We start from the raw sequence: 15,679 nt of genomic DNA, 5'->3' as shown, positions 1-15,679 counted from the left end.
ATATATATATATATATATATATATATATATATATATATATATATATACACATACATATGCTATTATTAATACTATTTTACATGTAATTGGGAAATAAAATATACAGGCACTGAGTCATAGAGATCCACCATGCCCTACTGGAAAAGTCGAAGGGGGTATGGGAGAAGATATGGGAGAGAGCAAATTGGAGGAGGGGATATCCTGTGGGACTGCTATTCTGGGGTGGTAGGTAGGGGAAAAATGGGGAGAAAATTTGTAACTCAAAATATGGCAGAAATGATGATGTAAATCAGAAGTTAATAAAGAATTTAAATATATATATATATATGTACATATCTTTACTAAAATGTAGCACCTATTACTAAGTGCAATATTCCTGAAGTTGTCAGATCAGATTGGAGTACAAGTTCTGAAATCTATGTCTTGAAAACCTCACCATGAAAGCATACCTTTCTGAGCAGATTGAAACTTTTCAATCACTTTTTTTTGATCCATGCATTATTTATTTTTACCAAAGATACTTCAATATGATGATGGATCTGTTTCTGCTTTCTATCTAAATGTCTTGAGGTGTGCTGGAGATAGTTTAAGCCAATTCTCAAAAACCACTATTAAATTCTGAACCTTGGAAATTGGTAAATATGACAAATAAGTTTTTTTTTTATTTTCTGAATTACATAGATCTAAGAATGTCATGGGCAAAATTTTTATAATGCACATTAAACTTTAAGCTGTGTCATGTAAAATTTTTCCTGCAACAATTCAGTTGTTATTTACCAGCACACTCCTGTCTATAGTATGTTTATGACTGTGTTGATCTTCACCCATATGTTTTGTATCATGTTTATTCATTTTCTTTCCTGGATTTCCTCAAATGAGCCTATCTAGATATATATTATTGCTCTAGAAAGCCAAAATAAAAACAAAAACCATGATCATACGGAATTGGGTATATTATAATGATACAGACAGCCAAAGGATATATTTCTCCTTTTATTAACAAACAACAATATAACTTTTTCAGGAAATGTATGCTGTAAGGGATTTTGGATATTTGCCCAAGTGTCCCTTGTATTAAAAATATAACATTGAATTTTTGTATTTATGTATGTATGTGCATATACATGTATGTGTATGTATATATGTGTGTGTGTATAACATGTATATGTGTAAAATTCCAGCTTAAGTAGTCCCTCTCTCAGAGACCTTTAATATTACTATCTGGGAATTGTCAATTAACTGTCATTTATGGAGATACTTGGAAAAAGGATAGAGAGAAATTCTTTCCTGAACAGATTTGAGGAGTTAACTGCGACATAGTTATATCACACAGTTGTGTGACTTGTGACAAAGAGACTTTGGGCAAGAATGAAGAAAAAGAATTTCTCCTTCATGTGACCAACAAGAGGGAAGACTAGACATTTTCTTCAATCCACATGGCCTCTTAAACACCTCCAAAATGAGGATTATGCATATGAGGTAAAGCAATTGCTTCTGACTCCATTTTCTAAAACATCAAGAATCTGAGTCAGGTAACAACTTGATGAAATAAAAGCAGAGAAGGCTAATCAATAATCCAGGATGTACTCACCCATCTCTCCATCTCCCACTAACCCCACACTCTATTAGGGCTATGCAGCATGATTCAAGGTTTTTCACTCTGCAATGCCTTGTTGCTACAGTTGCAGTCTTTGCCAGCTTATCTCCCAGCCTCTCCCCTCACCCCACCATTATGAAGTAATAAGCAAGAGAACTTCACTCTATAGAGGCATAGACAATTTTTTAAAAAATAATAATTTTCTCTAGGAATCTAGTCCTGAAATCAGCTATGTTGGCAACAGTGCTCATCCAAAGAAAAATGAGAGGGAGAAAAGGAGGAAATTAGAGCAGAGGACATCAGATTTAGCTCTAGGTGCTTTTATCATCCCTATTTTACCAAGTCAGACATAAGTTACAAAGTGACTTGCCCAAAGTCACAGTCTAAGGATTTATTTGAGCCTAGGTCTTCTTGGCTTCAGGTCCAGTACTCTATTGACATTGCTACTGAATCACAAATAAAAGTTCTTCAAGTGACTAAGAAACTGAAGATATGTTTTGAAAGAACTGAGTTTAACTTATTCTGCAATGGACTAGTCTGAGAGGTATGAGTTGGTACTGAGGTCTTGTTTTAATTTAAATTTCTGTAAACACCAATGATTTAGGACTTTTTTGTGTAAAAATATATATCTTTGATTTTTTTCTTCTGAAAAGTTCCCATTTATATCTTTTTAAATTTTTTTGGTCTTTATTAATTTTTTTCATTTACTTTGAGTTTCAAAGTTCCCCAGTTCTTTGAGTTTCAAATTTTCTTCCCCTCCCTTCTATCCCCACCTCCAGTGCCATACAATCAGGTATAGGATCTGCAGATACTTTCACATTAGACATTGGTCAGGTTATAAAGAAGGATTGTATCCAATGGAATGAACAATGGGAAAGAAGAAACAAAACCAAACAAAAAAAGAAAGAGAGCAGGTAATTTACTTCAGTCTGCATTCAAACTCTGTTCTTTCTAGTTCTTTCTCTGTATGTAGACATCTCTCATCATCAAGAGTCTTGTGGAGTTTACTTATAGCCCTGCATTTCTAAGAGTCCAGTCTATCAAAGCTGGTCATCACACATCTGTTGTATCTATTATTGTATACAAATTTTTCCTGGTTCTACTCTTCTCACTCAGCATCAGTTCATATAAACATCTAAAGATAAATATGAAGTCCATCTGCTCCTATTTTCTATGGTGCAAAAGTATTCCATTACATTCATATACCATAACTTGTTTAGCCATTCCCCAATTTATGGGCATCCCCTTAATTTCCAATTCTTTGCCACCACAAAAAGAGCTACTATAAATATTTTTGTATGTGCGGGTCTTCCTCCTGCTTCTATAATCTCTTTGGGATACAACCCTAGAAGTGGTATTGCTGGGTCAAAGGATATGAAATTACTTATAGCCCTTTGGGCATAGTTTCAGATTACTCTCCAGAATGGTCGGATCAGTTCAGAACTCCACCAGCAATGAATTAGTATTTCAATTTTTCCACATCCTCTTCAGCATTTATCATTTTCCTGTTTTGTCATCTTAGCCAATCTGACTTGTGAGATGTGCTACCTCTGAGTTGTTTTGATTTGCAATTCTCTAATCATTAGTGATTTAGAGCATTTTTTCATATGCTTATAGCTATCTTTAATTTAATTTAATTTCTGTCTGTTCATGTCGTTTGACCATTTATCACTTGGGGAATGATGTATATTCTTATAGATTTGACTCAATTCTCTGTATATTTTTGAAATGAGGTCTTTATCAGAGACATTGGTTGTAAAAATTTATTTCCCAGTTTCCCACTTCTCTCTTAATCTTAATTATATTGGCTTTGTTTGTACAGAAGCTTTTCAATTTCATGTAATCAGAGTTATACATTTTGCATTTTATAATGCTCTCTAATGGTTGTTTGGTCAAGAAGTCTTCCCCTCTCCATAAATTTGATAGGTAAACTCTTCCTTGCTTTCCCAGATTGCTTACAGTATCATACGTTATACCTAGATCATGCACCCATTTAGACTTGATTTGGGTATATGGTGTTAGATAATGGTCTATGCCCAGTTTCTGCCATAATAAATTCCTGTTTTCCCAGGATTTTTTTTCAAATATTAAGTTCTTATTCCAAAAACTGGGGTCTTTGGGTTTATCAAAGAGTTGATTATTATACTCATTGACTGCTGAGTCTCTTGTACCCAATATATTCCACTGATCTGCTGCTCTATTCCTCAGGAAGTGCCAAGTAGTTTTGATGACTGCTGCTTTATAATACAGATTAAAATCTAGTATAGCTAGGCCACCTTCCCTAGCATTTCTTTTCATTAATTCCCTTGATATTCTGGACCTTTTGTTCTTCCAAATGAATTTTGTTACTATTTTGTCTAGTTCTATAAAGTAATTTTTTGGTAAATTGATTTGTATGGCATGAAATATGTAATTTAATTTAGGTGAAATTGTCATTTTTATTATAATAGTTTGACCCAGCCATGAGCAATTGAAGTTTTTCCAATTAGTTAGATCTTACTTTATTTGTGTGAAAAGTGTTTTGGAGTTGTGTTCAAATAAGTCCTGGGTTTGTTTTGGCAGGTAGATTCCCAAATATTTTATAATGTCTACACTAACTTTAAATGGGATTTTGCTTTCTATCTCTTGCTGTTGGATTTCATTAGAAATATACAGGAATGCTGAGGATTTATGTGGGTTTATTTTATATCATTCAACTTTGCCAAATTTATTTATTGTCTCAAGTAGTTTTTTTTATTTAATTCTTTAGGATTCTCTAAGTATATCATCATATCATCCACAAAGAGTAATAACTTGGTCTCTGCCTATTTTGATTCTTTTGATTTCATTTTATTCTCTAATTGTTACTGCTAATATTTCTAGTAACAGATTGAATAAGAGGGGTGAAAGTGGACACCCTTGTTTCACCCCTGATCTTATTGAAAATGCTTCCAGCTTATCCCCATTACATACAACACTTGATGATGGCTTTAAATAGATGATACTTATTATTTTAAGGAAGGCTCCATTTATTCTTACACTTTCAAGTGTTTTCAATAGGAATGATGTACTTTATCAAAAGCCTTTTCTGCATCTATTGAGATAATCATGTGGTTTCTGCTAGTTTTATTGTTGATATGATCAATTATAGAGATGGTTTTCCTAATATTAAACCATCCTTGCATTCCTGGAATAAATCCTACCTGATCAAAGTGTATTATTCTTGTGATAAGTTGCTGTAGTCTTTTTGCTAATATTTTATTTAAAATTTTTGCATCCATATTCATGAGGGAGATTGGTCTATAATTTTCTTTCTCTGTTTTATCTCTTCCTGATTTTTGGTATCAGTGCCATGTTTGTGTCATAAAAAGAATTTGGTAGAACTCCTTCTTCACTAATTTTCCCAAATAGTTTCTAGTGTATTGGAATCGATTCTTTAAATGTTTGATAGACTTTGCTAGTAAATCCATCTGGCCCTGGAGATTTTTTCCTAGGGAATTCACTGATGGCCTCTCCAATTTCTTTTTCTGAGATGGGGTTGTTTAAGTAAGTTACTTCCTCTTCATTTAATCTGGGGAGCTTATATTTTTGTAAATATTCATCCATTTCACTAAGATTGTCAAATTTACATACATATAATTTGGAAAAAATAATTCCTAATTATTGTTTTAATTGCCTCTTCATTGGAGGTAAATTCACCTTTTTCATTTTTATACTCATAAATTGGTTTTCTTCTTTGTTTTTGTATCATATTGGCTAAGGGTCTATCAATTTTATTGTTTTATTATAGAACCAACTCTTAGTTTTATTTATTAATTCAATAGTTTTCTTAATTTCAATTTAATTAATCTCTCCTTTGGTTTTCATAATTTCTAATTTAGTATTTTATTGAGGATTTTCAATTTCTTTTTTTTTCTAGGTTTTTCAAATGCATGTCAAATTCATTGACCTCCCTTTTCTCTAATTTATTCATGTAAGCACTCAGGAATATAAAACTTCCCCTAAGAACTGACTTTGGTGCATCCCACAAATTTTGGTATGTTGTCTCATTATTGTCATTCCCTTGAATGAAGTTGCTGATTGTTTCTATAATTTCTTGTTTGACCCACTCATTCTTTAGGATTCAATTGCTTAGTTTCCAATTAGATTTCCGTCTGTCTTTCCATAGCCCTTTATTTCATATGATTTTTATTGCATCATGATTTGAGAATGATGCATTTAATATTTCTGCTTTTCTGCATTGAATTGTGAGGTCTTTATGTCCTAGTACATGGTTAATTTTTGTGTATGTGCCATATACTGCAGAGAAGAAGGTATATTCCCTTTTATCCCAATTCAATTTTCTCCATAGATCTATCATACATACCATCTCTAAGATTCTATTCACCTCCTTAACTTCTTTCTTGCTTATTTTTTTTTCATTTTTCAAATGCTTTATTAACTTCTCATTTACATCATTAATTTCTGCCAGATATTGATTTGGAAATTTTTTCCCCATTTTTCCCTTACACACCACCCCAGAATATCAGTCCCACAGGCTATATCCCCCCCCCCAATCTGCTCTCTCTCATATCTTCTCCCATACCCCCTTAGACTTTTCCAGTAGGGCATGGTGGATCTCTATGCCCCAGTGCCTGTATATCCTATTTCCCAATCACATGTAAGATAGTATTAATAATAGTATATATGTATATATAATTTTAAACATTTGATTTTAAAACTTTGAATTCCAGATTCATTCCCTTCCTCACTTGTCACCCACCCTTACTGGGAAGATAAGCAGTTCAGTATAGATTGCACATGTGTAGCTAATGCAAAACACTAACATAATAGATAAATATATTGTAAAAGACTGACTATATTTCCCTCACTCCTATCCCACCTCCCTCTTGTTCTATTCTCTAATTTGATTCCCTCCCTTTTCAGAAGTGAGTGATTCCAACTTCCCTCCTCCCCAGTCTGCCCTCCCTTCCATCATCCCCCCCCCTCATCCCCTTCCACTCTACTCTCCTGTACCCCAAGCTAAATTCAGTGAGAATAGGATGACCCATTCCCTTTGGCCTTCCTATTCTTCCCCTCCATTGTAACCCTTTTTCCTCACCTCTTCTATATGAGATAGTTTACCCCATTCTGTCTCTCCCCATCTCCTCTCATTATATTCCTCTCTCACCTCATAGTTTCCCCTTTTAAGTATCATTCCTTCTTATTAAATTGGTCCTGTGCCCTCTATCTATGTATACCTGTAAGCATATATACACACATTCACGCATGTATTCATATGCCCATATACTCTCTGATACATATATATATATTTATATTTATATATGTATATATATATATATGTGTGTGTGTGTGTGTGTGTATGTATGTGTGTATTTCCATTCTCTTCAACTATTTTCATACTGAGAGAAGTTTCATCAATTACAATTATATCTTTTCCATGTAGGAATGTTAATAGTTCAACTTTGATCAGTGGCTATTGATTTCTTTTCCCTTTTTACCTTCGCAAGCTTCTCTTGCTTCTTGTATCTGGATGTCACATTTTCTATTAAACTCTGATTTTTTTCATTAAGAATGCTTAAAGTCCTCTACCACTGAATTAGCATATTTTCCCCTACTGGGTAGGTGAATCTTGGTTTTAATCCCAGATTCTCTGCCCTCCAGAATATCATATTCCAAGCCCTTCAACCCTCAATGTAGAAGCTGCCAGATCCTGAGTTATCTTGATTTTGTTTCCACAATATTCAAATTGTTTTTTTTCCTTTCTGCTCATAATATTCTTTCCTTTTTCTGGGAATTCTGGAACCTGGCTATAATATTCCTAGGAGTTTTCTTTTTGGGGTCTTTTTCAGGAGGTGATCAGTGGATTCTTTCAACCTCTATTTTGCCTTCTGCTTCTAAAACATCAGGGCAGTTTTCCTTGAGAATTTCTTGGACGATGATTTCTAGGTTCTTTCTTTAATCATCACTTTCAGGTAGTCCAATAATTTTTAAATTATCTCTCCTGGATTTATTTTCCAGGTCAGTGGTTTTTCCCATGAGATATTTCACATTGCCTTCTATTCTTGCATTTGTTTGGATCTGTTTAATAACATCTTGATTTCTCTTAAAGTCACTAGCTTCCCTTTGCTCCAGTCTAAATCTGAGGGAACTATTCTCATTTAGATTTTGAGCTTCTTTTTCCATCTGGCAAATTCAGCTTTTTAAGGCATTCCTCTCCTCATTGCCTTTTTGAGCCTCTTTTGCCAATTGAGTCAGTCTGTTTTTAAGGTGGGATTTTCCTCTGTCAGGTTGTTGACTCCCATTTTGTAATTTTCTTGCATTGTTCTCATTTCTCTTCCCAATTTTTCCTCCACTTCTCATATGCTTCTCAAGGTCCTCTATGGCCTCTAACCAGCTCATATGTTCCTTTGAAGCTTTTGGTGCAGGAGTTCTGACTTCACTGTCTTCCTCCTGTTCTATGCTTTGCTCCTTTTTGTCCCCAAAATAGGAGTCTAATGTTGGAGTCTTCTGTTTGTTTTGCTTCCTTTGTCTGGTCATGTCACCCCTCAGTCATGTGACCCCTGTGCTTTTTGTCACAGTAGGACTCTGCCACCAGACAGGGGTACTTTTATACCAAACGCTGGGGTTTTGTCAGCTGCCAGAAGTATTAGTTGGGTGCCCTCTCTGAGGTCTCCACATGCTCTTGCTAGCTGGTCTTGCACCCCAGGACCTCCACCCTAGACCGCAATCCAGATCCAAGCTGGTTAAAAGTATAGCGATTACCCCTCAGACTTCTCACTTGGTCACCCTACACTTTGCAGGTCAGGAACTTAAACTGCAATGTGGTGCCAGCATGGCATTTCAGCAGCTTCTCTCCCTGGGGGCAAAAGTTGACGCATTCCCAACTACTGGTCCTAAAGTCCACACTGCACTGACTTCACACTTTGTCCTTCCCATCTATGTGTTGATGAATCTGGAAATGGCCACAGCTGCTGGTGATCTGAAGTCCCTCCAGCCAACTGCTGGTCAGGCCTGCCCTGGTGCTAAAACCTCTGGCTCATGAGGTCCTGGGCTCAGCTCCCAGAGTGCTGCGCTGGCTGATTCCTGCCGGCCTGCTGCACTCTCCTCAAGTGGAGGTTAGCTTCTCTGTGTCATTTTGTGGGTTATGCAGCTCCAAAGTTTGTTTAGAGTCCCCTTTTACATGGATTGGGGAAGCTGGAAGCTGGAGCCCCGCAGAGGTCCTGCTTCTATTCCGCAGTCTTGACTCCTCCCCCCTTTTTTGTTTATTTTGAGGTTGGATTTATTAAGTTCAGAGAGGGGGAGATTAAGGTCCCCCACTAGTATAGTTTTGCTATCTATTTCTTCCACTAATTACCTTACCTTCTCCTCTAGGAATTTGAATGCTATAACACTTTGTGCATATATGTTAAGTAATGATATTGCTTTATTCTCGATGATGCATTTTAGCAGGATATAGTTTCTTTCCTTATCTCTTTCAATTAGGTCAATTTTGGGTTTTTCTTTTTCTGAGATAAGGATTGCTACCCTTGCTTTTTTTTACTTAAGCTGAGGCATGATATATTTTACTCCAGCCTTTTATCTTTACCCTATGTGTATCCCTCTGTTTCAGATGTGTGTCTTGTAAATATATTATAGGATTATGGCTTTTAATCCATTCTGCTATCTGCCTCTGTTTTATGGGAGAATTCATTCTAATCATTCCCCACGTTCACAGCTATGAATGCTGTCTCTTTCCCTCTATTCCTTCCCTGTTTATGCTCATATGTTTCTCCCCTTCTCCCTTTCCCTCCTTAAGAGTTTTCCTTTTGACCACCTCCTCCCTCAGTATTCCTTTCTTATCAGCCCCCCTCACTTTTCCTCCCTTTCCCCCTTAATTCTTCCCTCCCTGTAACCACCACCTTTTTTCTAGCTCTTCCACCCTCCTACTGTCTGTAGGACATTTTTATACTTAATGTAGTATGTTATTTCTTCTTTGCACCAAGAATGCCAGGAACAAATCTCATGCAAAGCTCCTCTCGCTCCCTCTTTCCCTCTGTTATGACACATTTTGTATCTTTTCTTGATAGATTCCTATGTTTAACTGGTTGTGTTATTCCCTCCTTGCACCAGAATCAATGAAGGAAAAGCTCATATAATGCTCATCTCCCTCCCTTCTTTCCCTCTACTATATTGTTTTTATGCCCCTTTGTGTGGCATAATTTACCCTTTTTCTGCTTCATTCTTTCCTTTTCTTCCATTGTAGTCCCTTTGTAGCCCTTGATAAGGTTTTTTATAGTCATTTTGTGTAATTTATACCCATACCTTCTACTTGTCTGTAAACAGTTTGCTCTTATTAAATAATAGGGTGTGTGTGGGTGGGTGTTTTCCTTGTTTTCCTTTCTATGTCTCTCTTGTTTCTTCTAATTGGAGGTTGAATTTTCCATTGAGCTCTAGCATTTTCATCAGGAAAGTCCATTATATCGTTGGATGACCATCTTCTTGCCTGGAAGAATATGTTTAATTTCGCTGGGTAGGTGATCCTTGGTTGTAACCTGAGCTCTTTTGCCTTGCGAAAAATTGTATTCCACTTCCTCCAATCTTTCAGTGTAGAGGCTGCCAGATCCTGTGTGATCCTCACTGTGGTTCCATGATATTTGAATTGTTTCTTTCTGGCCACTTGTAGTATTTTCTCCTTTACCTGGTAGTTCTATAGTTTGGCCACAACATTTCAAGGACTTTTCAATTTGGGATCTCTTTCAGGAGGTGCCTGGGGGTTCTCTCGATTTCTATTTTACCCTCTGGTTCTAGTATCTCAGGGCAGTTTTCTTTGATGAGCTCTTGGAAGATGTTGTCCAGGCTCATTTTTTCATCAGGATTTTCTGGTAGGCCAGTGATTCTCAGATTGTTTCTCCTGTATCTGTTTTCTAGGTCAGTTATTTTTCCATTTAGATATTTTACCTCTTTTTGTAATTTTGCTTTCTTGATGTTTTGTTTGACTAATTCTTGGTTCCTCATAGAGTCATTAGCTTCAATTTGGTTGATTCTAGTTTTTAGCAAATTATTTTCCTGTTAGTTTTTGAAGCTCCTTTTTCATATCACACATTTTTCTTTTTAAGGAGCTGTTTTCTTCATTTTAATGTTTTTCTAATTTTCAAATTTGATTTTAAAAGAATTATTCATTTTATCTTCTATCTCTCTAATTTGTTTTTCAACATTCCTTTTGAGCTCATCTAAGAGTGCTTTCTGTGCTTGAGATGAGTTCCCTAATGAGGCTTCAGCTGTGGGTGTGGAGTCAACACTGTGTCCCTATGACTTTTATTCCTCCATCCCATTATAGTAGGACTCCAGAGTCTTTTTCTTTGCAGTCTGCTTTTTACCCATCTTGATGTAGGGCCCTAGATATGCCCTTCCTCTAGGGTTCCCTGGAACAATAATTACTATATTTTCAGGGTCAGAGGCGGGGGGGGGGGGGACGGGATTGGAGCAGCAGGGGTTCACTCTGCCATCCTGTTCCCTGGAGGTCCAGATATGGGGTTTTTATTTTTTATTTTTTTGCTTTTTGGAGGGCAATTGGGGATTACATTACTTCAAGGTCACATGGCTAGTTTTTGTGATCTGTCTGAGGCTAGATTTGAACTCAGGTCCTCCTCACTCCAGGGCCAGTGCTCTATTCACTGAGCCACCTACCCGCCCCCTAGGGGCTTTTTAAATTTCTATGCTGTGGATTGGTAGTCCCAGGAGTAGCTGCTCCCCCTAGTGGGGGACCTGCATTTGACTTTTACCCTGCTCCATCCAGTCTCAGCCCTTGAGGTGATAGGCCTGGCAGTGGCCCTTTTTGTTGGTGGGTCAGCTTGCCACCATGTTGATCAGACCTCTGTGTGCTGTGCCGCTGGGGTCATCTTCTGGGCCTCTGCTCCATTTATATCTTTCAACCATTTATCAGTTAGGGAAAACATTCATTATGTTTTAAGACACATGCCTATACCATCATTGATGGTTTTTCTAGAGGTTGATTATCAAAATAACCTTGTTATATCATCATTCTTTGGAGCACAACTAAGTGCTACTTCTTTAAATGATAACATTTCACTTGCTTCAGGAAAAACAACATTGGTAAGAGAATATTAGCTTAAGTATTTGTATTTCCCTTTTCGTACTATATTCTTGGGAAAAGCCTGCAGTCCTCCACAGTCACTCTTCTTATGCCATACTTCTTGTTATCTTTAGTTTCTGATTTCACATGTGTATCTAAGTAGTTTAATATGCCTCTCTCTTTCTATTTTCAATTAAACTTCTCTGCATCATATCTGGAAATTTTTAACTTCCATACCTTTCCCAGTATACATCAAATCTTTGGACAAAAGCCTATGACGCCCAAATCACTCTGGCTCTCATTGATTGTCCAACAATAGCTCACAACCCAAGCCTACAAGTTCATTGTTTGGTCCCTGGTTCCTCAGAGTGAATGTAAATAGCAACTGTTTCTGATTTGGCCTGAAATGCTGAGGGTTGATTTTTTTTTTACTAGGTAAAAGACTCTTTGCCTCATTTGTTACCTAGCCTTAATCACTGAATGGGAGTTGCTTCAGTCAAACTGAGACGTGGAAAAAGACATTGGTCTAAAAAGGACATCCGGAAATTGCATCCAGGATTATCTCCAGTTGTCCTGATCAGTATCTTGCCACTGGACCCATTTGGCTCTGGAGGAAAAGGTGAGGCTGCTGATTTTTTTAAATTAATTTACTAATAAATACATATGTATATGTATATTTTTTTGCTTTTTAGAAGGGCAATTGGGGTTAAGTGACTTGCCCAAGGTCACACAGCTAGTATTTGTGTTGTGTCTGAGGCCACATTTGAACTCAGGTCCTCCTGACTCCAGGGCCGGTGCTCTATTCACTGTGCCACCAGCAGCCCCGAGGCTGTTGATTTTGCTCAACCCACCCTCACTTAATTCCAATTCACCTGCAAGTCATGGCAAGTCTAGACACCATGGTTCTCTTTTAAAACGAAGGACAAACAGCAGTGACATCTATATCTCAACCCATATACCAAAAGGCCAAGTCTCATTTTCTGAGATCATCTTCTCAGCCATCCTTTTATTTTCTATGTTTTTTTTCTTTTTGGAGGGCAATTGGGGTTAAGTAACTTGCCCAAGGTTACACAGCTAATTTTTTTTGTGTGGGTGTTAAGTGTCTGAGGCCAGAACCGAACTCGGGTCCTTCTGACTGTGGCACCGGTGCTTTACTCACTGCGTCACCTAGCCACCCCACTCTGTGTTCTTCTTTTTCTTCTTCTGTCCCTCCTCTCAATCAGTAGTAGTGATAAAAGAAAACCTTATTTCCCCAATCTTTTTCAGTTTCCTGCTCAGGAATTCACAATCTTTAGAGAACCTTTCTATAATACCTTTGGTAATATCATTGATTTCTACATGATTTACTAGAAATGGGTAGTTGTCATCAGATGTGACAATTTCAGGTTACATCTAAGCATCTAAGTATGATCTGGTTAATGTTTAACAATCAGAACATATATCTCTATGTGTGTGAGATGTAGGTATGCATATATGTGTATATGTATGTGTGTGCATGTATGGCCATGACACATTTTTAAATTTAATCCAAATTATTAATATTTTGTCCATCAGTTTCTTTAGCCTGTTGTTATTCAGTCATTTCCAACTCGCTGTTACCTCATTTGAGATTTTCTTGGCAATTTTACAGGGGTGGTTTTACAATTTCCTTTTCCAGATCACTTTACAGATGAGGAAATTAAGACAAACAGAATTAAGTGACTTGCCCAGGGTGACACAACTAATAAATGTCTAAGGTTGTATTTGAACTGTGTTCTTGCCTACAGACCCATTTGTCTATTCACTGCACCAATGACTCTATCTAGTATTAAGTCTAATACTTTAATTTTTTTTAATGATTTTTATCTTACAAGCTATACAACATCAGACAGTAGAACTGATATGGCTGATCATTGAATCAAAAAACACCAATAAATCAAGTCCTGACTTACTGCATTTGATAATTTCTAAGGTGTGAATGTTCAAGTTAATAATCATTTTATAAGCTGATTGGAACTGGTTCCAGAACACCTTCTGGGTATGTTACATTTCAGATTCACATCCCTGGAAGGCAGCACCTCTTTTAGTGTATTATGTGATACTGTAGACAGGTAACATAGTGCATATATTACCAGACCTTGTGTTAGGAAGATATGAGTTCAAATTCTGTCTCAAATATTTAGTAGTTATGTGAACCTAGACAAGTCACTTGATCTTTGTCTTATTTTCCTTATCTCTAAAATGTGTTTAATAATAGTATCCATTTCACAAGACTCTTGTGAGGATCAAAAAAGGCAACATAAGCAAAATACTTTGCAAATCTAAAAGTGTTATATAAATGCTAGCTATTATGACTGCTTTAATACTCCTCAGAATAAGTGACAAAAATGTTTCTTCTTTCTATTACCAGTAAGCCATATGTCCTTGGTGCACGTGGTACTTAGGAAATCTCCTTATTCTGTGGATCATTAGAAGCTGTTTCTTTCTCTGAGCATTCAGATTCACCCCTTTAGGCAACAACTTCATACTTAATACCTATTAGTGCTGTAAGGATACCAATACACTTCTTTTTTTGTTTCTCCTATGTCATAATCTTTTGACATTCAGTCTCTCAACATATATATATACACATCCACATACATATCCATATCCATATATACATATACATTTATATATACATACATATACATGTATATATCTATATGTGTGTATATATATTCTTGTGCCTATTTAAAGTATATATTTAGAATTTTTTTGAAATTATTTATCCCATATTTTATCCTCTCACATAAAACCAAAAATGAAGATCCACCCCCATTCCCCCACACTTTATCTTCTATAGTAGAGACACCCAGTGCTATTCACTATATACAAAGTTGTTGACTTTCCTTGAAAAGAAATGATATAATCCTGCTATGGTTTTGAAACCACTCCCCATTCATCATGGTTTTGGTGCCCCTTGCTATTCATCTCAGCAAACTGCCTAATATTAACAGGTTTGGTACTGGAGTCTCCAGAGTAGCTGTTATTCAAAACTCCTCCTGACTATGTTGTGTTTATTTCCTTGCTCTAATGGAAGTGATCTTGAATTAGCAGTCTCCTGTTAATCAATTGATGTAATAAATATATCAGCTAAATATGAATTAATCAACCAATAAGCATTTATTAAGCACCTATTATATGCTATGCACTGTACTAAATATTGGAAATACAAAGAAAAAAATTAATAGTTCAAGCCACAAAGGAGCTGACATACTATAGAGGGGAAAATATAGATTCATATAAAAATATAAAGACTTATCAAAAATAAAACAAGGCATTTGGAGGGATAGTGCATTTAGCTGAGGGAATAAAGAAAGGTCTTCTAGAGGACTCTGAGATGACCTTTGAGGAAGCTAGAGATTTTAAGAGACAAACGGTTACTAAGAGTATATTCCAGATATGAGAGACAGCTTTTTCAAAGGCAGAACATGGAAAATCACATGTGAGGGATAGCAAGTGGGCTACTTTGACGAAGGAGATCAATGTTATAGCAAACTACAGGTTAGGTTGGAAGCAAGATGTGGAGCAATTTAAATGTCTAACAGAAGTGGTCATTTTTAATCCTTGAGGCAATAAGAGGCCACTAGAATTTAGACAGCAGAAAAGTGATATGGTCAGACCCATGCTTTAGGAACATAAATTCTGGAGCTGTGCGGAGGATGAATTGAAGCAAGAAAGAATTCGAAGCACACACATTTGGAGGCTATAGCAATAGTCCAGACGGGAATAAAGGTAATGAGAACTGGAATTAAGGTCATGTCATGTGAGTGAAACAGATGGGAGAGATAAAGAAGTAGAATCAACAGGACTTGTAAGATTGTATATATGGGATGAGGGTGAGTGAGGAGGTAAGGATGGCTTCAAATTCAAACCTGTGTGATTAGAAGAATTTTCTTGCTATAAGTTTCACAAAAAACCTTACAAACTTCATCCAGTTTCCTTTTTTTTCCTTTTCCTATTGGTATCATTTATATATATTTAATATCTCCATGAGAAATTTAACAAAC

The sequence above is a fragment of the Petaurus breviceps genome, unplaced genomic scaffold (assembly GCF_028583685.1).
Source record: "Petaurus breviceps papuanus isolate PSGF00001 unplaced genomic scaffold, PetGlider_PUasm1.0 90977, whole genome shotgun sequence".
Taxonomy (NCBI): Eukaryota; Metazoa; Chordata; class Mammalia; order Diprotodontia; family Petauridae; genus Petaurus; species Petaurus breviceps.
This window is presented reverse-complemented; position numbering follows the sequence as displayed.